This window comes from Cebus imitator, unplaced genomic scaffold (genome assembly GCF_001604975.1).
Source record: "Cebus imitator isolate Cc_AM_T3 unplaced genomic scaffold, Cebus_imitator-1.0 Scaffold229, whole genome shotgun sequence".
In the NCBI taxonomy this organism is placed as follows: Eukaryota; Metazoa; Chordata; class Mammalia; order Primates; family Cebidae; genus Cebus; species Cebus imitator.
In genome coordinates, this window is record NW_016107544.1 from 1,020,978 (window position 1) to 1,045,281 (window position 24,304).

Sequence of the window (24,304 nt, forward strand, 5' to 3'; positions counted from 1 at the left end):
GTAGAGACAGGGTTTCGCCATGTTGGCCAGGCTGGTCTTGAACTCCTGCGCTTAAGCGATCTGCCCACTTTGGCCTCGCAAAGTGCTGGGATTAGAGTCATGAGCAACCATGCCCGGCAATTTATTTTCTATCTTTTTTAATGGAATACTTGATTGTTTTTCTGAAAATAATGCTCATGTGAAGGAAATCAAATAGGGAGATTGGAGTAGTGTGACCACTCTGACAAATTTTCTTAATAGATCATATGTTGACTCAGGAACCAGACACAGACATCACATGGGTAAGCCCAAAATGTTCCTTACTGAAATAATTCTGAAGGAGGTCACCACAATCAGGCTACACAGCAGAAAGACCCATGACACTGGTCAGGGTAAGATAGAGGATCTCCCGAAGAGACTTTTCATTGAATACATGGCTGTGGAGTCCAGGTCTGAGGAAGTGACTTTCTTTAACTCTTTAGGATCCTGCCTTATATCCTAAGATCCATAAGCCTGGAACAGTTCTGCTGGAAGGCTACTCTGCATGTGGGTCAGAGCTCCTCATGTCCACGGCCAGTGTACCTCATCAGTCTTTTTATTTGATACAAATGGTCCCCTACTTAATGCAGGTTTGACTTATAATTTTTTGACTTTATGATGGGCAAAAGTAAGATGCATTCAGTAGAATATCAGATGCTCCACAATTTACTATGGGGTTATGTCCCAAAATGATTGCATGGGTACTGAAAATGTGGTTTCTACTGAAGGCATATTGCTTTTACACTGTCATAAAGTCAAAAAATCATGTAAGTCAAGCCATCATAAGTTGGAGACCATCTGTACAGTCATTCTATTCTTCACGTTCAATACAGCATTCAGTAAGTTACATGAAACACCCTGTTCTTCATTATAAAATAGGCTTTGTGCTAGATGATTTTGCCCATCTGTATGCTAATGTAGGTGTTCTGAGGACATTTAAGGTAGGCCAGGCTGAGCTATGATGTTTGGTAGGTTAGGTGTATTAAATGCATTTTTAACTTAATATTTGAAACTTAATGATAGATTTATTGGAACATAATCTCATTATAAGTCAAAGAGCATCTGTATGTAATATGGCCTCATAGAATGGTCAAGTGTTACATCCCAGGCATGAACTCTGCCCTCATTACCATTCACAACCTCCCCAGGCCAGCCTAGCTTGGTCCAAGTACTTTCTTGAATTTAAAGCTGTGGAATTCGAATAAGAGTCAGTTACCCAGGCATATCACACCTATATCTTAGAGTGTGTTACCTTGCATCCTTAGACTAGTACTCTGGCCTACCTCACATTGAAAAACAAATGAGAAGTGGTATGCACAGATGTTTGGAACCGGACTTTAGGGTCAGACACTCGTGGGTTCAAATCCCAACTTCTTAATAGCTTGGGTGTTGTGTAAGCTCTTCAGATGTTAATTGTTCTCACTTGTGGAATAGAATAACAGTAGTACAATATAATGTAAGTTGTTGGAAGTATTATATTAATATACATAAATTAAGTTACACAATACGTACTCAGATCATTGTAAATATTATGTTAAAAAATGTAACATACAAGAATGACAATCAAGAGACATACAAACGAAAAAAGAAGGACTCAGTTTAAGAAGTTCCCAGCAATTTGGGAGACTGAGATGGTTAGATTGATTGAACCCAGGAGTTCAAGACCATCTACGGTAACATGGCGAGACCACGTCTCTTCAAAAAAACCCAAATTAGCTGGGCCTGGTGGGATGTGCCTGTAGTCCCAGTTACTTGAGAGGCTGAGGCAGGAGGGATTACTTGAGCCCAGGAGGTCAAGGCTGCAGTGAGGTGTGATTGTGCCACTGCATACCAGCCTGGGCAATGGAGCAACAGAAGAAAAAATTAACACATTTGTTTGGTGAAGAGTTGAATACTGTTTGGGCCTCCATTCCCTTCCATGGAAATGATAGGAATAGGGTAAAGAAAAAGGCATAAGCCTGGATGGACAAAGAGAATGGGAGGGCAATACAATTTTTGGAGTTGGAAAAGCAATGGATTTGTTGAAATTGATCTAGCAGGCTCAGGAAAGCATAACCCTAAATCAGCAGTGAAGAAATCTGGGAAGCAAGCCAAATTACACCATGGGACCTTCAGAGACTCCAGGCATCCCTGGAAGAGGGATTATAAGTGGTTCTTCAACACTAAATTGCTGGAAGGTCTATTTAAGAAGCAGCTAGATGTTTAATTGAAGTGCTGGGTACAAGGGGGTTTATTATACTCTTCCTTCTAATTTTGTAGATATTTGAAGTGTCTTATAATACAACTTTGTAAAAATAATAAAATAACAAAAAAATGACCAAATCTTTATATCTTCTCCCTCATTTTGTGAAGCATGAGATTGCCTAACTCAGCAGAAGACATTAGGTTGTCTTCTGGAGAGAATACAACAGTCTCTGGATTGGGAGGCTTGAGGCACAGTTGAGGTTTTTACCATGGTAACTGGCCAAGTGTGGTAGACAGATCCCTGGGAGTCCTTGAGGCTCTACAATCCTTTGAGTGTCCAAATTGTAAACCACCACCATCCTCTCCCCATTCCCCTACCCCGAAGAAAAAACAACAAAAAATTAAGTCACTAATAGGGAAAAAGTACTAAGATACCTTTAGGTTTCTTTCTCTCAGTATCCATTGCCAGAAGACACTGGAGCCACACCTATTAATAAAAAATAAACATTAGAAAAACACATGACCCCACTTGGTTTTCAAGTATGGAGGAAATGAGCAGTTCTGAACATCCATCTCTTTCATTTTTATGTATGTAAATATAACCATAGCGTCTCTAGTTATGGACTTCTTGGCATTATTTTGAGCCCTTTAAATTTGAGTTTTTTTCTTTGGTTTGAACAGTATATTCACAATCATTATTTCTTTGAAAAGATCTATCCCTTCTACCTCTTACATCTTATGCTATGTTTTTTATCTCTTTGTATTTGCTTCATATTCTTTATTTCTGTGATAGTTTCTTGTTCTGATCTGACTCTCATCAGTTAATTCTTTGGTAGAGTTACTTCTGCGTAAGGATCTGTTATTTTTTTATTTCAGTTATTATTTTTTATGACTAGTATTTTGGCTGTTTATTTGATTGATTGATTGGGATGGAGTTTCACTCTGTCGCCCAGGCTGTAGTGCAGTGGTGTGATCTCAGCTCACCGCAACCTATACCTCCTGGGTTCAAGCAATTCTCTGCCTCAGCCATCTGAGTAGCTGGGATTATAGGTACATGCCACCATGCCCAGATGATTTTTGTATTTTTAGTAGAGATGGGGTTTCACCATGTTGGCCAGGCTGGTCTCAAACTCCTGACCTCAGGTGATCTGCCCACCTCAGATCTGCCCACCTCAGGTCTGCCCACCTCAGCCTCCCAACGTGCTGGGATTACAGGTGTTAGCCACTGTGCCTGGCCTCATTTGACTCTTTATTGATTAAGCTTGTTTAAAATCCTTAGTTCATCTGTTCTCATAATTTATCTTCAGAATATTATATGTCATAGTGTGCTATGTGTTATGAATGATAATATAGATGATAATACGTATATGCGAATACTGCTGACTTTCTTCCATAGAGTTTTTTTGCAGGTATCTAGGTATTTTGGACTGTGAGCCCATGTCTTTTGGGTTTAAAAGTTACTCTTAGGCATATTGGGGAAAACCCAGAAGACCAGGTCCTTGTATTCGTCAATTAGAGTGTGCTCAAGTAGCAAGGGTGGGGTGAGCCTCAGGGAGAGATCTCCACAGTAGCACAGGACCACTGTTGAACTCGCCTTCCCAAATCCCCATGTGCAATCAGCAAGCCTTGTAATCCTAAGGGAGAGAAATACAACTTTGGAGAGAGACAGTCTCCATCTCTCCCTCCAAATCATATCAGCTGATGTATTACAATCAAAGTTGTATTTGATTGTAATACAACAGCTGATATGATTTGGAGGTAGAGATGGTCTTTTGATGAAGAATGTTCTTATTTTAACTTAGTCAAATTTATAAGTCTTCTATAATTAGTGCTTTTTTGACTGGGCGTGGTGGCTTATGCATGTGACCCCAATATTTTGGGAGGCTGAGGTTGGTGAATCACCTGAGCTCAGGAATTTAATATCAGCCTGGCCAACATGGAGAAACCCCATCTCTACTGAAAATACAAAAATTAGCCAGGCATGGTGATGCTTGCCTATAATCCCAGCTACTCGAGAGGCTGAGGTAGGAGAATGGCTTGAACCCAGGAGGCGGCGGTTGCTATGAACTGAGATCATGCCACTGCACTCTAGCCTGGGCAATAGAGCAAGCAAGACTCTGTCTCAAAAAAAAAAAAAAAATAGTGCTTTTTATGTCTTGTTAAACAAATCTGTCTCTATTGTAAGTGCAGGAAGGTTCACCTATATATTCTATAAAAAGCTTGAAAGTTTTGCCTTTAACCTTGAGGCCTGAAACCTTCTGGAGTTAGTTTCTGTAACTAATACAAGATAGGGGTTTAATTTTGCTTTTTTCTATGTGGATAACTTTCTTTCCAGCTTTACTTTAGAGTAATTCCTCCTTCCTTCATTGATCTGTCATGCCCACTATTAAATATTGAACTTCTATATATGTGAAGACTGGATAATTTCTCTGGCTCTGCAATGGTTATACTGTCATCACTATTATAGCTTTGTAATTACTCTTGATGTCTGATAAGGAAGACTTCCTTCCTTTCTCATCAGAAGAGTCTTGGCCACTATGGGCCCATTCCTTTTACAAATAAAATCAGCTGTCTAAATTTGTGGGTTCCCCATTTGTGATTCAACCAAATGCAGATAAAAATATTAGAAAACATTTTAAAAAACAATAAAATGATACAGTAGAAATAATACAAATAAAAATACTGCATAACAGCTTTCTTTCATAGTGTTCATTTTTTTTTTTTTTGCAGGTATCTAGGTTTAGTGGGATTACAGCTATTTACATAGCATTTACATTATATCAGGCATATTGTAGGTAATTTGGTTATGATTTAAAATACACAGCAGGATATGTGTAAGGCATATGCAAATACTATGCCATTTGACATAAGGGACTTGAGCATCTCTGGATTTTGTTATTGTAGGGGGTCCTGCAATTAGTTTCCTTCAGATACCAAGGGATGATCGTACATTTAGAATCAACATGCCAAGTTAATAAAGAAAACACAACTCTGAGGTTTTTAGGACATCTTTTGTGATATTTATTCCTGAGTCTCAAACTTTTGTTTATAAAGTTTTATATTTCTGCTGTATAAAAGACTCAGGAATAAATGCGTGTTAGAAATTTCAGCCCTTTATGTGTATGTAGTAAATATTTTATAATTTATTGTACATTGACTGGAACTTACAGAGAAATGTTAAATAGCGGTCACAAAAGTGGTTTCAAAATTAAAGTTTTTGTTATTGCAAAAGATATACAAGCTCACTATTGAAACTTTAGAAAAGAGATGATGAAAAAGAAAAAATTAATATCTACATATTAAAATTACTCTCTTATTGAAAGTATATGTGAGTGTCCATTCTTCTGCATTTTCAAATCAAGGCTGTTTTTAATGAAAACAGGCTGGGTGCTGTGGCTTACGCCTGTAATCCAGCACTTTGGGAAGCTGAAGTGGGCAGATCACTTGAGGTCAGGAGTTCGAGAGCAGCCTGGCCAACATGGTAAAATCCTGTCTCTACTCAAAATACAAAAATTAGCTGGTCATGGTAGCGTGCGCCTGTAAATCTGGCTACTCAGGGGGCTGACGCAGGAGAATCGCTTGAACTCAGGAGGCAGAGATTGCAGTGACCTGAGATCATGCCACTGCACTCCAGCCTGGGCAACAGAGTGAGACTCCATCTCAAAAAAATAAAAATAAAAAAATAAAAACAAACTGAAAGTTGGCGAATTTGTTAGATGTGTTGATTTCCTAGGGCTGCCGTGGCACATGACCACAAACATAATGGCTTAGAGCAACAGAAGTTTATTGCCTCACAGTTTGAAGGCCTGAAGTATGAAAGCAAGGCGCCAGCGGGAACCTGCTCTTTTTTGAAGGTTCTGGAAGAAGAAAATTCTAGTCTCTGGAGCTTCTGGTGGCTGTGGGTGGTCCTCGGCATTTTCTGGCTTAGAGTTACAGCGTGGCAGTCCTGCTCTGTCAACATTTGCGTCTTCCTTGTGTATTTCTGTGTCTCGGTGTCTTCTCATGCTCATGGCCTTCTCATAATGACAGAAGTTGTTGGGTTTAGGGCCCACCCTAATCCAGTATGATCTGATTTTAACTGGCTTATATCTGCAAAGACACTATTTCCAATGAAATAAGGCCATAGTTGTAGGTACGACGGATTGGGCTTCAACATATCTTTCTGGAGGACACAATTCAACTTAAAACAATAAGTAAAAAAAATGTGATTTCCTTTTTGTTTTAATTGTGTTATCACTTATAAATTAAGATATTGAAATTAAGTCATTGGATTTAAAAAGGAGAAAAGCTTAATATGCACAGGCAAGGTTCTTGTAGATGATCATGTTTTCAATTTTGTTTAGGTTGCTCAGAGTCAAAATTGGGGCCTCTTTTTAGTAATTAAACACACTAGTCTGATGTGTGCTTTCTTTGGGGGCTATATTTAAAAAAACTTTTTAACCTCTGGCTTAGAAGGCAGCTGGATTCTCATATCTATCTTTGCATTTATTATGTTGTGATATCACGTGCCACCTAGCCTCTGGAAACCTCCACTGTATACTTGTGAGAAAATGATAGTGAAATGCGCAGTTTATGTCTTAGTATAATTATAGAAATAGTTTTGACCTTGTGGATCTACTAAAAGAGTCTTGTGGAAGCTCAAGAGTTTGTTGACCATACTTTGAGAACTGCTGCTCTAAGCCATTGGCTTTCATTTAATTTTTGACCATGACTCCCAGTAAGAAAGAAATTTTATAAATTATGCCCAGAACATACACAAGTACATATATGAACACACATCTGTCTGCATATTTATAACCCAAACAAAAGTTTCATTTTTACTTTTGGCCATTTACTCTAATATATTCTGTTATTTTTATTTTGTTTAATTTCATTTAAAAATTGCTGGGTTGTGATTTACAACTTGATTTCACATGGGTTGAGACCCACAATTTGAAAATCACTGCTTTCCAGAGTATTTAAGAGTATAATTTCTGTATCCATAGTAAGCTTTTCAAAGTGGTAATACCGGTTTATGTTACTGCTCAAAAAGAGTATGAATTGTCTTCACATCCTTGCTAAGACTTGGACTTATCAAATTTTAAAGTATTTTAGCCAGGCATGGTGGCTCATGCCTGTAATCCTAGCACTTTGGGAGGCCGAGGCAGGTGGATTACTTGAGCCCAGGAGTTTGACACCACCCTGGGCAACACAGCAAGACCCCATCTCCACAAAAAATACAAAAATTAGCTGGGCATGGTAGCACACACTTGTAGTCCCAGCTGCTTGTGGGGCTGAGGTAGGAGGATTACTTGAGCCCAGGAAGCCAAAGCTGCAAAGAGCAATGATCACACCCCTGCACTCCAGCCTGGGTGACAGAGTATAACCTGGTTTCAAAAAAAATTTTTTTGTTTCTAACTTGAAAAATGTATTATTTTAATTTCCATTTCTCTTTTGGCTCTTATGTTTCTTGGCCTTTTAAAATTGCCAATTAATCCCCTTTGTCTATTTTTAAATTCAGTTATTCTTTTCCTTGATTTATGGGAACATTTAATATATTTAGGATACAAATAAATCGTCAGATTCTTTTTCCTCATTCTTTCTTTACTGAATAGGCATAACATGAAATTTACCATTTTAATAATTTTAAGTATATGGTTCAATGGCATTATGTACATTTACATTGTGGTGCAACAATCGCTACTATTTTTTCATCTTTCCTAATACTCTGTACCAGGTAAACAATAACTCTCCATTTGCCTTCTTCATTCAGCTCCTCACAACCACCTTTCTACTTTCAGTCTCTTACAAATTTGACCATTCCAGGAATCTCATATAAGTGGAATTATGCAGTATTTATCCTTTAGTGACTGACGTATTTCACTTCGCATAATGTCATTATGGTCTATTCATGTTGTGGCGTGTGTCAGTTTCTTTTTAAAGGCTGAATAATATTCCCCTCTATGCATACATGTGTGTCCATGCATTGGTAGATGGATACTTGAGTTACTTCTACCTTTTAGCTACTGTGAATAATGCTGGCATGAACATGGGTGTACAGATAGCTCTTTGATATTTAAAGCCATGGACAAAAACCAAATTTAAATCTAAAATACATTTTCATTATTTCAACATTTAAATTCACAAAAGTGAATATTTTTTTTTTTTTTTTTTTGAGATGGAGTCTCGCTCTTGTTACCCAGGCTGGAGTGCAATGGTGCGATCTCGGCTCACCGCAACCTCCGCCTCCTGGGTTCAGGCAATTCTCCTGCCTCAGCCTCCTGAGTAGCTGGGATTACAGGCACGTGCCATCATGTCCAGCTAATTTTTTGTATTTTTGTAGAGACGGGGTTTCACCATGTTGACCAGGATGGTGTCGATCTCTTGACCTCGTGATCCACCCGCCTTGGCCTCCCAAAGTGCTGGGATTACAGGCTTGAGCCACCACGCCAGGCCCAAAAGTGAATATATTTAATAAATAAATAATATTAAAATGGAAATTTGTAAAGTATATTGCTTTGATGTTTATTGCGTGGGTATATTTTATTTATTAAATAATATTGAGGGAGTATCATTCATAATGGAATTTTTAATTTTTATAAGTTTGGGATAAAAAGAAAAGTCTAGCTTTAGAGCCAAGAGGTACCTGTCAGAGAACCTTCGTTCTTTTTAATGAAAGTTGAATTTTAAAAATTAACGTTCAAACTTTGTCATAGGTAATATTAGTAAATATAGAGAAAAATGGACAGAGTCTGTCAGCAGGATTGAATTTAAGAATTGTCAAAACTAGACAGGTCTTGCTGAGCAGCTCCTGATTTAATAATTAAACAAGGTAGAGGTCAAGGCCTGGCTTAAGATGAAAGACGAGACTGTCACTGAGAATCAGTTTCTCTGTTTTGTTGTTCTTTCAGGCTTCTTTCTTTTTTGTTGAGTCTTGTTGTCTTACTGCCATTTATTGTAAGCAGACACTTATATAGATTGTGAGACTTACGTATTTTGGTATTGGCAGGGATTTTCTTATGAGAAACTCATAGTGAAAGTATGCAAACATTAGATTTTTAAAACAAATATTAAAACAAAAATATAAAAATTATAGCTTCATTGCTAGATGCTTAGGAAGATGAAGGCTGTAAAATGATAGAGCTCTATTGACATTAGGGTTTAGACATACTGAAAGTCTGTGGGTTATTGAGATTCTAGGCTTTCTTACTGGCGTTCTTAACATTTTTTGTACCATGGACCCTGCTGGGAATCTGGTGAAGTCTGTGTAGTCCTTCTTAGAATAATATTTTAAAAATCAAATAAAAGATTACAAAGAAAAATTATATTGAGTTTCAGTTGTTAAAATATTAGTAGATCAAAACTGTGATAAAGTAATACATATGCTTGTACATTAATGCAGTAAATATCAAGATCTAGCAGTAGGCATGGTAGTAATTTCTGAATACTGATGAGGGTAAACAATATTCAGTGACTGCTCAATAATGTAATGAACTATAAAAATATCCATGATTTCTGTTTGTTCCAGGTATTGCCAATGCTACCTTTGTCTGATGACTACATTCACAATTGAAGGGAAATGTTAAATTTCAGTTAGGGTAGTGAAAATGAAAATGAACTTTAAAGAAAAAATTCAAATTCAGTGACAATCTGAATTCCATTTATGATGCTCTGTGGTAGGTTAAGATAAGTTAAGATCCTTTACCTTAAGGAGTGTCAAAAGCCATAGACATAGTAGTGACATATGATAATTCATAGAACTATTCATGGACTCACTGAGATAGCTAGAATTTGATTTTATAGTTTCTATCACCATTTTTTCTCCCAATCGCACAATGATCATAATGCAGAAATACCAAAATAGCACCAATTCATCACGTTGAGTAAAATGGCCATTTAAAAATAGACACATTTCTGAACAGTTTTAGATTTACAGAAAATTTAAGAAGATAGTACAAAGAATTCCCATATAACCTGAACTCGGTTTCTCCTATTTTTAACATTTTACATTATCTTGGTACACTTTTCACAATAAATGAATCAATATTGTTGCACTGTTAGCTAAAGTCTTTAGTTTATTCAGATTTCCTTAGTTTTTACCTAGTGTTCTGTTTCTTTTCCAGGATCTCATCTAGGAACACATGAAGTTTAGTTGTTATGCCTCCTTACTCTCCCCTTGGTTGTGATAATTTCTCAGTCTGCCTTGTTTTTATCACTGTGATTGAGGAGTATTGATTGGGTCAGACATATTGTAAAATGCTCATCTAGTAATATCTGTCAGATGGTTTCCTCATGATTAGACTGGGCTTATGGGTTTAGGCAGGAAGATCCTCAGAGGTAAAATGATCTTCTCATCACATTGTATCTGTCACAAATACATATTATTATTATTGTATTATTGTATTTTTTTTGAGACAGTCTTGCTCTGTTGCCCAGATTGGAGGGCAGTTGCGCGATCTCAGCTCACTGTAACCTCTGCCTCCTGTGTTCAGGTGATTCTCCTGCTTCAGCCTCCCCAGTAGCTAGGATTACAGGTGTGTGCCACCACATGCAGCTAATTTTTGTAGTTTTTAGTAGGGACAGGATTTTGCCATGTTGGCCAGGCTGATCTCGAACTCCTGACCTCAGGTGATCCGCCTTTCTAGGCCTCCCAAAGTGCGGGAATTACAGGCATGAGCTACCACGCCTGGCCAGCTTAATTTTTTTTTTTTCCATAAATTAACATTTAAATTCTGCTTTATTTGCTACTTAGGTCAAACATAATGTTTTTCCTTGCTTGACAAAAATTTTAATTTTCTGCAATACTTATTTTGGTGGTGGCTATATTTTTGTTTCTCAATGTATATTCATTATATAATAATTCTAAAATCATTTTCTCCTTGTTCTTTTGAATTGGGGAGACTAGCAATATAGATAATAGTTTTAATGAAAATTACAATTATTTAGTTTATTTATTTATTTTTTATCAAGCCATTCACTGTGAAAAGTGGTTCTTTCAATCAATTGAGTTGGTCAATTGAATATTCATATGGAAAAAATTCATCCTGAACCTTTACATCATTTAATAAACCAATTTTAGGAACATCTTAGAATTGAATGTCTAGATAAAATAGTAAAACTTATAGAAGAAATCTTAGAATGCCTACTTGGCTTGGACTAGTCAAAGATTTCTTTCTTTCTTTCTTTTTTTGAGATGGAATCTCTCTCTGTCACCCAGGCTGGAGTGCAATGGTGGGATCTCAGCTCACTGCAACCTCTGTCTCCAGCGTTCAAACGATTTCCCTGCCTCAGCCTCCTGAGTAGCTGGGACTACAGGTGCGCACCACCATGTCCAGCTAATTTTTGTATTTTTAATAGAGACGGTGTATCACCATATTAGGATGGTTTCAATCTCCTCACCTCACAATCTGCTCACCTTGACATCCCAAAGTGCTGGGATTACAGGTGTGAGCCATCATACCTGGCCCAAAGATTTCTTAAAAGGGAAATTAAATGTTAACTTTGAAGAAAAATGCTAATAAATTAGAATATATTAAAATTAATACTTTTTGTTCACCAAAGGTATCATTAAGAAAGGGAAAAGGGGCTGGGCATGGTGACTTATGCATGTAATCCTAGCATTTTGGAAGGCCAAGGTGAGTGAATCACTTGAGACCAGAAGTTTTAAGACCAGCCTGGCCAACAAGGCAAAACCCTGTTTCTACTAAAAATACAAAAATTAGCCAAGTGTGGTTGGTGCATGCTTCCAGCTACTTGGGAGGCTGAGGTATGAGAATCTCTTGAACTGGTAGGTGGAGGCTGCAGTGAGCTGAGAAAGCTCCACTGCATTCTAGCCTGGGCAACAGAGCCAGATTCTGTCCCTCACCCTCTACCCCCGCCCCCCAGAAAAAGAAGAAGTAAAAAAGAAAGGGAAAACGCAATTCAGAATAGAAGAAGATATTTGCAATTCCTTTATTCAATAAAGGTCTTGCATTTTAAATATAGAAAGTCTTTCTAAAAATCAACAAGAAAAACAATTCAATAAAAAAGAGCAATATACTTGAATAGGCAGCACACAAAAGAATATATTCAGATGATTAGTAAACACTTAAAAAGGTACTCAAATCATTAATAGAGAAATACAGTTCAATCAGTTCAATATCTCTACATACCGACAAAAAGGGCTAAATTTAACAAAAACAAACAAAATCACAGTACCAAGTTTTGACAAACATGCAGAATAGTCTGAAGTCTCATACACTGCTGCAAGGAGTTCAAATTGTTATATCCGGTTTGAAAAGCTCTTTGATGGTAACTACTGAGGCTTGACATAGGCACATCTTATGACTCCGTGATTTCACTGCAACATGTATAATCAAAAGAAATCTGTGCATGTATGCATCATAAAACATGTATGAAAGTCTTCATAGCCACATTATTTTGTTTATTTATTTATTTATTTTTAGACAGAGTCTCTCTCTGTCACTCAGGCTGGAGTGCAAAGGCATGGTCTCAGCTCACTGCAACCTCCACCTCCTGGGTTCAAGCAATTCTCCTGCCTCAGCCTCCCGAGCAGCTGGGATTACAGGCATGCGCCACCACACCTGGCTAATTTTGTATTTTTAGTAGAGATGGAGTTTCACTATGTTGGCCAGGCTAGTCTCAAACCCCTGACCTCATGATCTGCTTGCCTCGGCCTCCCAGATTGCTGGGATTACAGGCCACATTATTTTTAATAGTCAAAAACTGAAGACAACTCATCAGTAGAATGGATCAATTATTTTAGCATACTATATACAGTATTGAAAAAGATTAAACTACTGTTACATTCTACAACATGGTTGAATTCCATAGGCATATAATAAGCATGAAGAAACCTGACCCAAAAGAGTTACGTACTCTGTGAATCCATTTATACAAAGTTTGAAAAAAGACAAAATTTATTTGTGCTGATAGAGGTCAAAATAGTGGTTACCTTTGGGTAGAGGGTAACTAAGAAGGCTTTAGAGAGGCTGACAATGTTCACATCTTCTAGTGGTTCATGAGTTTTCAATTTGTAAAAGAGTTATCAGAATTTATTTTTAAGATTTATGATTTATAACTTCATAAATCATAAACGTATAGACTTATGCACCTTTTGTCATAAATCATAACTTATGTATCTTTAAGACTTATGCAGTCTTGCTCTGTTGCCCAGGCTGGAGTGCAGTGGCGCAAAAACTTCTTATGAAAATATGTCCTTTTTGTTGTTGTTGAGACAGAGTCTTGCTCTGGAGTGCAGTGGCGTGATCTCGGCTCACTACAACCTCCGCCTCCTGGGTTCAAGCGATTCTCCTGCCTCAACCTCCTGAGTAGCTGGGACTACAGGCATGTACCACCATGTCCGGCTAATTTTTTGTATTTTAGAAGAGACAGGGTTTCACCATGTTGGCCATGATGAACTCAATCTCCTGACCTCGTGATCCGCCCACCTTGGCCTCTCAAAGTGCTGGGATTACAGGCATGAGCCACCGTGCCCAGCCAAAATATGTCCTATTTTCATAAGAAGCTTGTGAAATAAGATAAAATTAGTTGCGCTTTTTGCCATAGGAGTTTGCCATAGGAGAACTGTGGATACCAAGTAGTTGCCTAATACTACCCCTTTTTAATTTTTAACTCCTACAAGGTTGCAAATTAAGTTTGTGTGTAAAACTCCAGCATTTATATGTCCAGACTGATTTCTTCTATCAATAGATGTTGTACAATGAAAAGCTCATGGGATATTTTACATTTTCTAAGACTTATAGAAAATCATATCTATGATAATTAATATCAAAATAATACCCTTTTCCAGATTTCCTCTTAATTCTCAACTGGCATCATCATCATTCTGTTGGCATATTAAATTTTGAAACTGGGAGATTTATGTTTTTACCACTTTTCTTCTCCCTTATTTTTATTTTTTTTTGAGAGAGAGTTTTGCTTTTGTTGCCCTGGCTGGAGTATAATGGCACGACCTCGGCTCACTGCGACCTCTGCCTCCCAGGTTAAGTGATTCTCCTGCCTCAGCCTCCTGAGCAGCTGGGATTACAGGCATGTGCCACCACGCCTGGCTAATTTTGTATTTTTAGTAGAGGTGGGGTTTCTCTATGTTGGTCAGGCTGGTCTCGAACTCCCAACCTAAGGTGATCTGGCCGTCTCGGCCTCCCAAAGTGCTGGGATTACAGGTGTGATCCCGGCCCTCATCTCCCTTACTTAGTATGTTGCAGAATCATCCGTTTTACTTCTCTGAAAATTTTCTTGGATCTGCTCTCTTCCCTTCTGTTTCCACAGCTACCAGTTGAGTCCAGGCCATTGTTGCCTCATCCCTGACTCTTCCAGTAACCTACCAGTGACTCTCCCTGTCTTCTCTTACTCCATAGCCAACAAGTACATTTTTTCTCATTTTCCCGTGATTAAAAACTTGAATTCCTAGTATCATGCCTATTATAATTAATGCTTATACGTTACATCGATTTATGAAGTCCAACCTAGTTTTCCAAGTGCTACTTTTGAGTTCCCAGTGCAAGGAGATACCAGTTCATGCAAGGTAATCTGTTCATCATTTTATATGCAGTAACTTCTTTCTTTCCTGATTCTCATGTCATATACCACTGAATTCTGCTTCTGTATTATCTGTTACAGCCTGTGAAACATAATTCTATATCAGCATTCTTTTTCTTGAATAATTTTTTACTCCATTTTTAAGAACTCCCCTATTTTTCATTCTTTTAGCTCTTTATATTCTGTTTAAAAAATTATTTTGGCAAAATGTCATTTTTAGGATACTTTATATATGCTTATAGGCGTTCACTTGACATTATAGATTCAAAATGTATGTACTTTAGGTGTAGAATTGTGTGCAAAACATTAGTGTTCAGAAAATGCTTTAAAACTCAATAATAAAATGAATAAGTGACATCACATAGTTTGCTTCTTCAATCAGAAAGTTGGCATCAGTATATACAAAAGTATTTGACAAATACGGATCTTAATGCTGAGGCCACTTTTCATTTCATGTAATATTTATCTGTGTGTGAGAAAGCATGCCAGCTTCTAACCACAGTTATGTCTTGGCAAGTGTTTGGTGTTTGAAGAAATTGTATCAGCATCTTCTTTTTTCTTTTTGACCTGCTTAAACTTTATCCAGTTTCTTTTGCCTTGTCCTTTCAGCATTATTGACTGCTATTTTGTTTTTCTGCTTCAGAATCTTTTTCTTGACTTCTTTTTTTTTTTTTTGGAGACAGAGTTTTGCTCTTGTTGCCCAGCCTAGAGTGCAATGGTGTGATCTCGGCTCACTGCAACTTCTGCTTGCCGGGTTCAAGCGATTCTCCTGCCATAGCCTCCTGAGTAGCAAGGATTACTGGTGCCCACTACCACACTCAGCTAATTTTTGTGTTTTTAGTGGAGACATGGTTTCACCATGTTAGCCAGGATAGTCTCAAACTCCTGGCCTCAATCCACCTGCCTTGGCCTCCCAAAGTCCTGGGATTATAGGCGTGAGCCACTGCGTTTGGCCCCTTTTCTCGACTTCAAATTTTTGTCTTCCCTCTAGTGACTGTTGTATCTGGTACAACCCCAGGACTTCCTAATTTTATGTCAGCCTTCACAGATAGTACCAACTAGATCGGTTTTGTCCATCTGGTAGGCCTTAGATATATAATAATCAATCGTATCTATGTATATACTTAAAATCTATATTATACATAGCATTCTTTAAGTTATTTTTTGAAGCATTCTTGGGAGAAATAGTCTTTTTTGTCAAACCGGTAAAGTTTGGTCTCAGGTATGTTACAAAATTCATTTTAAAAAGTAGTACCAGCCTGATAGAATATGGTGAGTAGTATGCTGAAGGGACTGATGCCATACATCAGTCTCTTCAGAAGGGATTTCTATTACTGATGAAGTCACTGGGAATGTACTTTTCATCCTTTTATGATACTAGAGTAAGAATCGTTGTAAAAAGACAAACATAATCTCATAGTATGAGAAAAATCATCCTATGGAAGTCATGATAAAATTCAGGATGGGAGGCCGAGGCGGGTGGATCACGAGGTCAAGAGATCGAGACCCTCCTGGTCAACATGGTGAGACCCCGTCTCTACTAAAAATACAAAAACATTAGCTGGGCATGGTGGTGCGTGCCTGTAATCCCAGCTACTCAGGAGGCTGAGGCAGGAGAGTTGCCTGAACCCAGGAGGCGGAGGTTGCGGTGAGCCGAGATCGCGCCATTGCACTCCAGCCTGGGTAACATGAGTGAAACTCCTTCTCAAAAAAAAAAAAAAAAAAAAAAAAAAAAAAAAAAAAAAAGGAAAAAAAAAATTTTAAAAAAAAGAAAAAAAAAAAAAAAAATCTTTCAAAAAAAAAAAAAAAAAAAAAAAAAAAAAAAATTCAGGATGGGCAGTTTAATTTGTTGAAACGGGGAAAAGACTATACATAAATATTAGAGAGGAAGATGATTTAATCATTACTCAGCATTATGGTTAGAATTATTCAATATAGTTTGAAATGCAAAAGCCAGGAGGTAATCACGTAATACCCCAGTAACATTAACCTGACCAGAGCGGGAGAGCGAGACGACAGAGAGGAGAGAGAAGGAGGGGAGAGAGAGGTGGTAGCAGGGAGAAGGAGAGATGGAGGGTGGGTGAAGATTTAAATTTTATTTTAAGAGCATTCTGGTTGTATATTTTAAAATTCATTTCTTAAAAATTGTTATATTTTAAACCTGATAACTTTTGACTTTATTGATCTAAGCTAACTAAAGTGTATGTTTAAGAAATCATTGAATAATGAGTCACCTTTATTTCAACACATATTTAGGAGACATTTTATGGTAACAGATTGTTATTTCTACTGCTCTGTTCCCATAGCAAATAGATTATAATATCCCATTTCTCTTGGAATGAGCATTTTATTAAAGGGGCTTAGAAATGAACAGAATTTTACTAGCCTGCCCTTTATTATAATAAATTGTTCAAGGTAGAAAACACTACAGCCTTCAAATAACAGAATTAAAAAAAATCTTATCTTGGGACTGGTAATAATAGCAGTAATAATGTGGGAGTTAAGAAGGAGACCTCAAGTATTGCAGCACTGCATTTTAGCTTCCTTTGTGCACCTTATGTTTTGAAATGATATGGATATGTGCACCTGAGGTATTTTTGCAAATTCATTTTATATTAATCCCATGAGCAGAATATAAAAGTCTTGGAGAAGATGTAATGCAGTGGAATAGGTTTTGATTCAGGGAGATCTTGGATCAAATTCTTTTCTACTGCCTTCCAGTTTACCAGTAGTGCAAGTGTGGCTGTGTTAATCAATTTTGCTAAGTCTTAGTTTTTTCACATTTAAAATGATGTTAATGATACCTACCTCATAGTTTTTTGGAGAAGAGTAAATGGCCTAAAGCTGGTAAAATACTTAGCACACTTCCTGAACTATAATAAGGATTCAGTGGTAGCTGTTGTCATTATATTCTTCGTTGTCAAAACATGTCGGTGGTCTGGGAAAGAATTTTACATGTATGCACATTTAATGTAGTGTTAAGTTTTAGCCATTGCTTTCTCTTTTTATTGTGGTAGAAACACATAGCATGAGATCTACACATTTTTCAGGTACACTGCAGTATTAGTAACTACAGGCACAATGTCATATGGCATATCTTTAGAACTTGTTTATCTTGCATGACTAAAACTCTGTACCCATTGAGTAGCACCTCCCCATTTTCCATTCCATCTAACCCCTGGCAACCACCATTCTACTTTGTTTATATGGGTTTGACTATTTCAGAGATTTCCTGTAACTGGAATCATGCAGTATTTGCCCCTCTGTGACTATCTTATTTCACGCAGCATGATGTCCTCAAGGTTAATCCAAGTTTTAACATATGAGAGGTTTCCCCTTTCTAGTGGCTAAATAATATTCCATTGCATGTATGTACCACATCTTCCTTTTTTTTTTTTTTTCTTATTATACTTTAAGTTCTGGGATACATGTACAGAACGTGCAGGTTTGTTACATAGGTATACACGTGCCATGGTGGTTTGCTGCACCCATCAACCCGTTACCTACATTAGGTATTTTTCCTAATGCTGTCCCTCTCTTAGCCCCCCAACCCCTGACAGGCCCCAGTGTATGATGTTCCCCTCCCTGTGTCCATGTGTTCTCATTTGTTCAACTCCCACTTATGAGTGAGACCATGTGGTGTTTGGTTTTCTGTTCCTGTGTTAGTTTGCTGAGAATGATGGTTTCCAGTTTCATTCATATCCCTCAAAGGACATGAACTCATCCTTTTTTATGGCTGCATAGTATTCCATGGTATATGTGGCCCACATTTTCTATATCCGGTCTATTGATAGGCATTTGGGTTGGTTCCAAGTCTTTGCTACTGTGAACACTACTGTAATAAATATATGTGTACATATGGCTTTAGTAGAATGATTTATAATCCTTTGGGTATATACCCAGTAATAGGATTGCTGGGTCAAATGGTATTTCTGGTTCTAGATGCTTGAGGAATTGCCACACTGTCTTCCACAATGGTTGAACTAATTTACACTCCACCAACAGTGTAAAAGTGTTCTGATTTCTCTACATCCTCTCCAGTTCTATTGTTTCCTTTTTAATGATTGCCATTCTAATTGGTGTGAGATGATATCTCATTGTGTATATCACATTTTCTTTAGCTATTCTTCCATCCATGAACATTTATGTTGTTCAGGTTCCCCAGTGGGGTTGTGTATTCAGAGGCTAACTTTCCCCTGTGGCACTTCGGGAGCTCACAGTGTTTCGGCTGTCTTGTGGTGTTTGTAGTGGCAAGCTGTTTTATTCAAAGTGTCTGTGGATTCTTTCAGTTTTCCTAGTATGTTTCTGTGGTGGTCCTTGGAGCAAAAGTTCCCAATGTGAGTCTCCAGATGCTGCTCTGTCGGTCTAAGAGGGAGCTGCACGTTAGTCCTGTCTCCTGCCCACCATTTTCCCTGGTTAATGCTCCGTTGTTTATACCTCGGCTATAGTGAACATTTTGCATGGGAGTAAAAACATCTCTTTGAGATCCTGACTTCAGTTCTTTTGAATAAATAAGAAGAAGTGTGATTGCCAGATCATTTGATAGTTCTATTTTTAAATTTTTGAGGAGCCTCCGTACTGTTTTCCATAATGGTTATACCATTTTTCATTCTCACCAGCAGTGCACAAGGGTACCAGTTTCTCCACATCTTCACCAACAGCTGTTGTTTTCTGTTGGAACCTGAGGTTTTGCCAACAGGTGGAGACAAATAAAGATGGGCAAGTAGCACGGTCACAGAGGCACTCACTTGTCAGTACTTACAATACATGCATATCCTCAAAAAGGCTGGCCAATAGTGCAAACCACAGCATTTAGAAGGACAATGAACAGGAAGCACTTCCTCTCATAGTTCTGCTCCTTTTGAACAGGTACAGTCTGCAAGTTACCTATTTTAGTCACAAATCTCTTCCTTTCAGATCTGATAATTTTTGTCATCATTTTAATAATTCCTTAGTTAAAATTTCAAGTTCAGGCTGGGCATGGTGGCTCACGCTTTTAGTCCTAGCACTTTGGGAGGCCTAGGTGGCAGATCATTTCAGGTCAAAAGTTCAAGAACAGCCTGGCCAACATTTTAAAACCCCATCTCTACTAAAAAAAAATTGCAAAAACTTAGCTGGGCATGGTGGCCCATGCCTGTAGTCCCAGCTACTTGGGAGAATGAAGCATTAGGACTTGGGAGGTGGACGTTGCAGTGAGTCGAGATCACGCCACTGCACTGCAGCCTGGGCAACAGTAAGAGTCTCTCTCAATGAAAACAAAAACAAAAAAAAATTTCAAGTTCACTTAATTACTGTTACTTTGTTCAATGATGCACAGTTAACTGAGGTCACAATAGTGCTTCAGTGTCCATCATTATCTTCTCTGATTTCTGGATATTTCCCTTTTATCTCTTTTTTCTTTCTCTCATAAAAATAGTTTTATGCTTTTGTCTGAGCATTTTTTCTCTCATCTCCACTGTACTATTCATATTGTAGAAAGAGGGCTGTCTGTTTTTTCTGGCTGAAAGAAACCCTTTTTCTTTAGGCAAAGTCTATGGATTTATTTATTTGTGTAATTCAACCCCTTTTGTCTTGGTTTATTTCTTTAGCAATTTGGTATTTTCTGAAATTTTATAATGTTCTTATTTATTTTGCATTTATATACAGAAAAAAGGAAATAGATTTTCAGAAATTCTTTTAATGTGGAGGGGAATATCTTTACCTGTATGTTGGATTTCTTGTATTTTGTCTCTATTTTTAATAGAACATGCAAAAATTTTTTTGATGTATTCTATATTGGACAGATATTTGTTATTTCCTCATTATAACCCAGTTATAACCATATAAAATGCTTTAATATGGCCAGAAATCATTCCAGTTTTGAATATGGAATGGACATTTTGACATTTTAGCAGTTATCCTGTTTTTGTTTTTTAAGAATACAGTAGTTCCTTGGTACGTGCAGGGGATTGGTTCCAGGCCCCCTGTGTATACCAAAATTGGCACATACTCAAGTCTTGCAGTAGGCCTTATAGAGTCTGGATACAGGAAAACTGGACCCTCCGTGTAAGTGGGTTTCACATCCTTTGAGTATTGTAATTTTGATCACCATTTAGTTAAAAAAAAAAATCTGTGTATAAGTAGACCCACACAGTTCACACCCATATTGTTCAAGGTCAGCTGTTTTCATAATTGACAGATGTTTATTGAATACCTACTACAAGGTAAGCAATATTCTAGAAAGAAACAGGAGATCTAGTGCAAATAAAGCAATGTCTTGGATGTCTTGATCTTATACTTTATTGTGGAAAACAAACAACAAAGAAAAAGCAAAAGAAAGGCTAAGAGCCCAGAAAAATATAGACAGTAGAGATCTGGTTATTTAGGTAGAGTGGCTCTATGGAAAGATTCCTTCACAAGGTAACATTTAGGTGGAGAACTAAAAGAAGTGAGGAAGTGAGCTATGCAGGCACCTGGAGGAAGACGCTTTAGGCAGAAAGAACAGTACATGAAAGACTTTGAGGCTAGCTTGATGACTTTGATAAACAGCATGGAGGCCATTATGGCTGGAGCATAGTAAATGAGAGGGGAGAGTGGTAGGAGATGAAATCAAAGGTGGTGATAGTCACTTCTTATTCTGAGTGATAAGAGAAGCCATTGAAGGATTTTGCAAGAGAGTGACGTGTCTGATTAATGCTTTAAAAGGATCATTTCCTTGAAGTTTAATAACTTTACCTGTGTCTTGGCATTCGTCATTCTGTGTGACTTTTACAGTGTACCCTTCCTATTTATATATTGTTTTCATGTATAGTTTTCTCATAGTATGTCATTTAGTGTATTTTCCTGTTCTACTGTTTCTGTTCTTTAGGTATACCAGCTAGGCAAATGCTGGATCTCTATTTTGTTTTTTTCTATTTTGGTTGTTTGCCCTTATAATTTTTGCTTATAATGTCATTTATTTCCATTAATCAGTCTCATCCATAGGTTGCTTTGTGCAAAAACAGTTTATGTGACTTTTTCATTCAGCATAGTCTTTCTTGCTTCTTTTTCATGCCAGATTATGCTGAAAGAAGCTACAGTCATAACATATGCATCTGTTATTATTGAGTCAATGATGTTATTTGCATGTGACTTAGTTCGTATAACTGTTCTGATGAGATTTTCTAGAATTTCCAGCCATGAGACTTCTTCTTCTGGACTATTCCTTTAATTATATTTCATCTTCACTTATTTTGTGGGACGTCTCATATATTTTGAGTTAGGAGAACACATGCCTCATATGTTTTACAATTTCAATATATGGGCATCTACATGTCTATTTCTATTTTCTGTTTTTTTCTTCTGATTTTATTTCTCAGTATGTCTGTATTTTGTGATTAATTGCCAAACATTGTGCATGAAAAATAATAAAGGCTCTGGATGATGTTATCTTCTTGCAGAGAGGCTCTGCTCTCACTTCTGAGATGCAGCTGGTGTAGAGACAGATTCTACCTGATCTATTCAGGGACTGAATTGATCAAGGCTCAAGGCTGGGTTGCAGTCTTTATGATCTTTGGCCTACTTTTGACTAACTTTTCCTCCTAGTGGTAGTCCTCAATATAGGTCTCAACCGAAAGCCTGTGATATTATTAATACCAAGGGCTCTCCTCCTTGGATTCTATTTTACTCCTAAGTACAGTGATACTGCAGAAAACTCCTGTGTGCTTTTCTGATGTTTTTTCACTTGGTTTCTTGGCTTCCTGCCCTATGAATGTTAAGAATTTGACAAATATGGCCAAGGATGGTGGCTCACACCTGTAATGCCAGCACTTTGGGAAGCCAAACTGGGCAGATCACTTGAGGTCCCGAGTTGAAGACCAGTCCGGCAAACATGGTGAAACCCTGCCTCTACTAAAAATACAAAAATTAGCCGGGTGTGGTGGTGTGCTCCTGTAATTCCAACTACTTAGGTGGCTGAGGCAGGAGAATCACTTGAACCCAGGAGGTGGAGGTTGCAATGAGCTGAGATCCAGCCTAGGTGGCAGAGTGTGACTCCATCTCCAAAAAGAAAAAGAAAAAGATTCGACAAATTCTCTTGAGGAGAAAACTGCTGGTATGGTGCCCACTTCTCTGTGTGTTGCTTTTCTGAGGGATGGTTCTTTAAGTCCTGGCTGCCTAGGCCACCATCCACCCTTGTTTCCTTGCCCCACCCTCATCCCCCAACATTGGAAAATACCTGTAGGGTAAAAGCAACTTACAGGATGATACCTCATCTTTATGAGGATTCCCTACTGCCTTAGAAGTTCTCAAGTGCCTTCCTACAAATTAAATCTTTCACTGGTCCTGGTGGCGCATGCCTGTAATCCTAGCACTTTGGGAGGCTAAGGAGGGTGGATGGTGTGAGGTCAGGGGTTTGAGACCACCTGGCCAACATAGTGAGAGACATTGCTACCAAAAAAAGATACACAAATTATCCAGTTGTGGTGGCATGTACCTGTAGTCCCAGCTGCTCAGGTAGCTGAGGTGGTAGGATCACCTGAGCCTAGGAGGTTGAGGCTGTAATGAGCCAAGATTACTCTGCTGTATTCTAGTCTGGGTAACAGAGTGAGACCATGTCTCAAAAAAAAAAAAAAAAAAATCTTTCTGGGTTTTTCAGTTGTTATCATTGGGAGTGTGATCTGCTGCAAGCTACTCCTTTATAGCCAATAGTAGAATATCATTTTCCAGGGTTTATTAGGATGGAATTTGCATTTCTATTTCTAGTTCATCTTGTCTGTTTCTGGATTTCCAAGAAAAGAAGGAATAAAAATCATCTTTATTCCACCATCTAAAACTGGAAGGCAAAGTATGTGTTCTTTGTTTCTTTCAGTCAATGAATATGCAGGACACAAAGGGTGTTTAGATTATATATTAGAACACTGAAACTATTTTCTGAAAGGAGCTCCTAAAGCAGAGGAATAATGAAGAGGCAAAGTGAATAAAATGCATGAAGAAGAAATCGAAACATCGATGTGTTTCAGTCAAGAATTATATGCATTTAAATAAGTTAATCTGTAAATCATGCTAGTTAGATAAGTCATTTTTATAGATTGGAAGCTGTTACACTAAAATTTAGCTTGTATACATATTTGGTATTGTAATGAAGAAAGGATGAAATGAAGAAAGGATGTCAGGATTGAAGCATTATTTAATGCTTAACCTGAATTTTTTAAATGGTTATCTTAGAGCAAGTATAACACAATAATTAACCACAACATCATATTAACCTGTCCTTATTATTCACACTGATTAGAAGTTTAATTTTAAAACTGAAAATTAATTGTCCCTTTAGAGCTAATGCTTCCTTATCCTAATTTTAGATAAAGTATCTAAAAGATGATAAATATCTTTATCCACATTTTAAATTGCAGTTCTACAAAGGGGAAAAGTTAGAAATAAGTATTACATAATAGAGAAATGATTTAGTTGAGTGATAAACTGAATACTGTGGAACAGTGGAGAAGTGCATTTTATGAAATGGTAAAGATGTTAAAGGAATAAAAATTTTGCACACTAACACTACAACTAATTAAATGTTCCTGTACACTTTTAAGTGTTTCACTTA

The 24,304-nt window shown here is 37.5% G+C and overlaps 1 protein-coding gene across 8 annotated transcripts in view; it reads left to right on the plus strand.

The window, feature by feature from the left end:
• The window catches only part of CEP112 (centrosomal protein 112), a 646,693-nt gene that overhangs the window by 127,367 nt on the left and 495,022 nt on the right, over positions 1-24,304 (plus strand). The window lies entirely within an intron of this gene.